Raw genomic sequence first — 6,276 nt, 5'->3', positions numbered from 1 at the left:
GGAACGAGTGGAGTTTAGGGTAGCAACTGGTTCTGGGTAATCTTGGAAATTCTCAAAACATGGTGATGTGGAGAGGGTGGCTAACAAGACCACTCATTGCAGCTGTTCCTCAAAGTGGTAAACAATCAAGTGGAAGCGTATGATTGGCTAAACAGATGGAGGTGATGGAAGGAACACAACCAAGGTTCAAAAGGCTGATATAATGGCAATCACAAAGGTTATTTATCGAAGGTGGGTTCATTTTTTAACGAGCTTGAACTCTGGGGGAACATATGCTCAGTTGGCAGGTTTATTTTTTAATGAGCTTGAACCTTGCGGAAACATTGCTCATTGCCTTTTTATGTAGGCTAGAAATGGCCAAACTACAAAGCTAAAAAACACTAAAAATCTAAGGAACTACTGAGGTTAGGTAGGATGGTTTCATCAGTAGTTTAGAAAAAACACTTCCTTTGCTTCATCCGTTGCATAGACGAAGGTGAATGGTGGATCAAACGAATCACCTAACCTAAGAAGTTGAAAAACTAAAAAGCTAAAAAATCTAAAAAGCTAAAAAATGAAATTGGTCATTTTTCGCTTGCATAAAAAGGTTTGCATGCCCCCAGGCATCGAGAAAAGGAGAGTCTCCAGTAACCATATGGGAATCACTATAGTTAAGTAGGATTGTTTTTGTCAATGGTTAGACAAAAACACTTCCTTGGCTTTTTTCTCCAATTAGACAAAGGTGAGTGGTGTGTTAGACCAATCACTTGAATTACAAGGAAATTCATATGGTAGGATGGTTTCATCCATAGAATAGATGAAACACTTCCTTGGCTTTGTTCACGTGCAGAAAAAAGTGAATGGTGTTTTAGACCAATCACATAATCTACAAGGAAACCTATCTTTTCAGCTAGGTTCATCTGCCAAATGGAGAAGGGTACATGCCCCCTAAGCTTCGTTACATTCACCGGACTAATCACAGTAATTAGGTGGATGGAATGAAGGTTGAAGAGACACTTTTGATGCAAAAAGACCATTTAGGGATGATGATCAACTCGGAGCTATGTTTGAGCCTGAAAATGAAAGCTGGTCAATAAGCTGGACCATTTTTCCTTCATGTGGGAAATTCATCGCTTGAAAGAGTGTGGAAACAATAGCTTCGATGCTATAAACATTGTCACGTCCAAGGAGTAGATTGTAATCTAATGTTCCTTGGACTACCATCACGTTCAAGTGAACGGTTTTCCTTCTCAAAGTTATCGGCAACTTAGGAAGGATCCCTAATGGTCAAGTGGTTCCTTTGTTAAAGCCTGAAAAATTTTGTGTAACAGGCATAAGCAATGGCGAACCAAGCGCTTTCCAAGTAGTTGAGGAAAGGATACTCACTAAAGCCCCTTCATCTATGATAGTGCCAGACACGATTGTTTTATAAACTTGTACTATGATATGGCATGGTACATTAGAAGGAAGGCGGGATCTTGCTAGTTGATTCCGATCAAAGGAAGTAACCAGACCACTTGGAGGGGGTACCAAATAAATGGTTGAATTAACCCCTTGAGTCACAAGAACTGGGGGATTCTCTTCCTGCTATGAAGGAACGAGTGGATTGCCCCCAAGTTCATCGGAATCTGAAGTGAGAAAAAAAATTTGATTGGTATCGTTCTCACTCTCTTTGGGAATGATATCATTTGAAGGTGGACCTTCTGAAGGCAAGACTGGGTTGACTACCATCTCGGCCTACTGACCTTGGTCTGGTATGGACTCAGAAGATTCACTTTCAACGATAGGTGCTTCGACTAACGGTTGAGTTAGGTCCATCACATTTTCAACTAGTAAAGGACTTGAGGTGAGATTTTTGTATCCAGATGGAAGTCGCTGAGGTGAAGCAAGACAGTTATGCAAGACTCTTTTTGCCTCATCCAAAAAAGGACAACGGGGAAGGTGATGGTCCCCTTCACATAATCCACATGGAGTTTTGACCTTTCCTTTCTGTCCAGGAATTTCATTTTCACTAGTTGATGGTGTGCTGTCAACATGATCACCAGAGGTTGATGACACCAGACAGTGTGAACGGGGAGACCATTCTCTCAAGATCCGCGAAATGCAAGGACAATCTCGATGAAAATGGTTTCCTTTGCAAATTACACAAGGATATTTTGGAGATTTAGTGTGCGGATTTTCACCAGATGATTCATGGTTGCCCCCTTGCTTAACTGACTTCTTCTTCTTCTTCTCCTTCCCTTTCTTCTTCTTCTCAGCTACTTGGTTACTAGTATCACTATTTTCACCAAGCGAAGAGGAAGAAGGGGAGGGAGAAACAAACGATGAAGGAGGTGAAGGGTCAACTTCAGTATTAACTGGTTGCTGATTTGATTGTTAAGGAATCACGTTATTTTGAACCACAAAGGTTGAGAACAACCATACTAGCAGGGCAATAGTTAGACCCGGCACTGACAATATGGCAATATGAGGAGCACCAATATTTCCCCAATAAGTAAAGGGACTCGGATTCCCCTCGATAGGGATTCCTTGATTGGTGGACTCCATTATCGCAAACTTAAGATCAACAAAGGAAGCAGGGATGTTATTTTGAATTTTATAAATTTTTAATGACGCTTTGACACAACTTTGTTTTTTCAATTTTTAGGAGTCGAGAAAAAGCTAAAGATGACTCTAGTCCCCTCCGATTTTTAATGAGCCTGAAGTGACAAGTGCTCAGATGGACCTTTTCTTTTAAGGAGTCGAAAAGGAACGAAAGTGACTACTCTGGAAATATAGACAGAGGGATTACCGAACCAATCACAAAACTACAAAATACACATTGGTGATAAAATAAAGAGAAATTACCAAGGACTTATGTACGACAATAAATCTTCTCGAATGCTATGTTCAGTTCATTACGATCGATAGGGCGGCAGACACGGCTTCCTATGGATAAAGGATATAAGCTTATTGCGGTCTCCCAATATATACTCGACGGTATATGGAGCATAAGTCTATGCTAGCACTTGTCGTATCAAAGAGGAGGAATCAGCCAACCTTCGATGAAAATGATAGTTATTAGATTTTACGACGCCGGAACACGTCTCTAGCCTAGACTTCTAGATGTGTTGCGTTAGGTTCCAAAGCGTTTTTAAGTTCATTGAAATTTATTTTAGAGTTGATCTTGCTTAGAAGTTTTCCTTTCAATGGTTCACCGTGTGATATATATATAAAATTCCTAAAAATGCAATCTAAAATGTTAAACAATCATTGTTTATTTTTAACAATGAAAATCCTAGCTACTAAGGAAATAAGATTACGATTATTTCAAACAAAGAGCAAACATCACACACTAAATGCACTTTTCATAAATCATTTTCCGCACACAGTCTAAATGGAAATGCAAATGCATGTATCTTTTTTTCATTCCCTTAATGTGAGAAATGCAAAAAGTAAAGCTAAGTATAGATCTGAAATATTTTCTTCAAAGTGACATTTCGACAATTTCTTTTCAAAATAGAAAGGAAGACTTAAACGACACTTTTAGATTTTGAATAGAAGATTCTTTCGACACTTCAAATATCAAAAAATCAAATCAAATACACGACAAAAAGTTAAACCAACTATCTATAGAAGGAAGACTTTACGACACTCCTCTTTTGACACGAAACAACAGTTCGATTTAAACAGCTTTTCGACAAAGGATTCAAAATGGTGGACAAATATGTAAAAACAGTTACTAATCCTAATCAATTGAGGCTGGTCTATGTAATGCAAGGAGGCTTCACCAATGAGATACTATTGATAAGCACAAAAACAACTAAAGAGAGCTGAAAACAAGGACAAAAAACCAAAATTTCAAGGAAAGAAATAGGATTACTCAACATCGCACCTGTGCTTCACAGAAACATGGATGCATCTCACCTTCTACACTTAGGAAGTGCGATGCATACTGGCTTCTAGTGATAGACAGTGTGATGGGCTAGGGAATGCAACTGAGATGGGTTTTGGCTCAAATTTGCAGTTTATTTTAGTGAGTTAAGCTAAGCTATTATGGATAGTAAAGAAAAAAGTACAGGGGTATGATCTTGAGAGGTTATTGAGCTACCAACAGGGCATCTAGAATGCTTGTAAATTAGATGTTCAAATCATAAACTAAACCAGAGATTGACTAAAGTAGCATTCATCTAATTTGCAATTGCATAGCAAGAGCAGTTCGAAGGCTATCTTGCTAACTTCAGGCTCCATATATAGTTTATAAAACAAACAATCAACAACAAACAAACAAACTATTCGATCCCCAGCGGAGTCGCCATTTTGTTTCTAGGAAAACTAGTGTCTTTTTGATCTATTAGTCCCACTAGGATTGGTAGCTATCCTAGAAACAGACAATCAAAGTAATGTGCGATTTCCTCTATGTATGATAAATAAGAGAGAGGCAAAGGGACCAACCTAGATCTTCCGCTTGACTCCTTGCTTGATTTCTATCCTCCTTGATAGTTCTTTCAACTCTTCTCCTACTTGTCCCGCTTAGAGAATATATGTAGAAACAAAGTAACAAAACACCATCAAAGCATCTTGATCTATTATATCATAAACAATGTAGAATCAGAAATACATTGAACATACAATAACATTCACAAATAACAAGATTCACAAATGCACGATTGTATGGAGGAAAACTCAAAGAACTTTATTAAAATAGAAGGGAGAATTACAACCCAGCTGTGTGATCCAGCATCATCCTCCCAGCATCAAAGCCATCTTCACCTCATGAAAAGCAAAATCACCCAACAATACAATGCTTTTTCTCAAAGACAAACTATCAGCACTTCCTTACAAATTACAAAATCTTAGCCTCTAGATCTCTCAGATGAGGGATCCATTTATAGATGTCTGCAATGGTGTGAGTCATCTCTGGGTTTTTGATTAGCATCATTCCACTTGTTGTTCTTGGTTCCACTTGGATATTTCTTGGATCTATTACTCGTCCCTGGGCGAATTTAGAGAGGCAAGTGTCATAGGAGAAGTTTCTGGAAGATTCCATGAGCATCCACTTAGCAAACTGTCTCAGACATTTTTACATCCTCGCTCATTGCACCCCACAAAAGGCCTCTTCAGTATGCATTGCACCTGGCTAGTGTAGAAGTCAGTATGCATCGCACCCTAACAGTGGAGCAGTCATTATGGTCCAATTTTGGCCAGTTCTGAGTGGTTTTTTAGGTGGAACTTTTGGGGAACGATGTAATCAGTTGACCATGATGCTTTAGGGTATGAAACAACAATTTTAGGGGTTAAAAATCCCTTGGTTTATCGACATAGAAGATTGGGGTTGCAGTGCCCAAATATGTCTATGAAAAACGTAATGGAAAACAATGTTCAACATAATGTGTAAATGTGTTAGAAAACCTGCACAGATGAATCTAGCTAGTAAAGGTTGAACACACATCTTTGCAAAGCAAAAACACTAAAGGAAAATTAAAAGAACAAAAAGAATGACTGGTTCAAAAAATAGGTTACAATGCTCATGATATAGCATTACTGGGTGAAGGTCCCAAGGTAATGCGCCATAGTGGTGATCAATGAGAGGAATCAACACCTACAGCAAGTTTCGGAGAGAACTAGATAGTTGCAGAGTGAAAGGAGGAGCAAATAAGGGAGTAAATCATGCAGAAGAACTAGCCAGTTTCAGAGTGAAAGGAGGTGCAAATCATGGAGTAAATCATGCAGAAGAACTAGTCATTTGTGGAGTGAAAGGAGGAGCAAATCAGGGAGTAAATCATGTAGAAAGGATCTTGCATGTAGTCCCATGCTCTAACTAAGAGTCCGCATGTGCCAGTAATGAAGGTCCTAGTTGTGTAGTACCTCCAATACCCCCCCCCCCCCCCCCAAACACCACTATGGGGAAAAATAGAAAATGGGCCCTCACAACTAAGGACAAAGGTCACGCAAAATACAATGCAACTTGTACTAAAATTAAGGAAAGAGGGAACACATCATGGGAAAACCTCCCCGTCAAAATACAATGTAATCAAAATAAAAGAGGAATAAAAGACAATTGCTAAGCAACTGTGTCCTTCACTCCAAGACGATCGCGCAGAGAGTGAAACTTCTACTCAGTTAATGTTTTGGTGAAGATGTCTGTAGTCTGTTCTGCTAAAGGACAGAACTGAAATGAATGACCCAATCATGTACTAAGTCTCTGATGTAGTGCATATGGATCTCTATGTGCTTCGTCCGCTGCCGCTATACTGGATCCCCACAAAATTTGAGAGTGCTCTGGTTGTCACACTAGATGAGAGTGGGCTAGTGGAA

Source organism: Pinus tabuliformis, chromosome Q (genome assembly GCF_031772625.1).
Source record: "Pinus tabuliformis cultivar Carrire ecotype Pingquan chromosome Q, CPIR1, whole genome shotgun sequence".
Classification (NCBI taxonomy): domain Eukaryota; kingdom Viridiplantae; phylum Streptophyta; class Pinopsida; order Pinales; family Pinaceae; genus Pinus; species Pinus tabuliformis.
The sequence above is the reverse complement of the archived record's forward strand: the minus strand, read 5'-3'. Positions refer to the sequence as shown.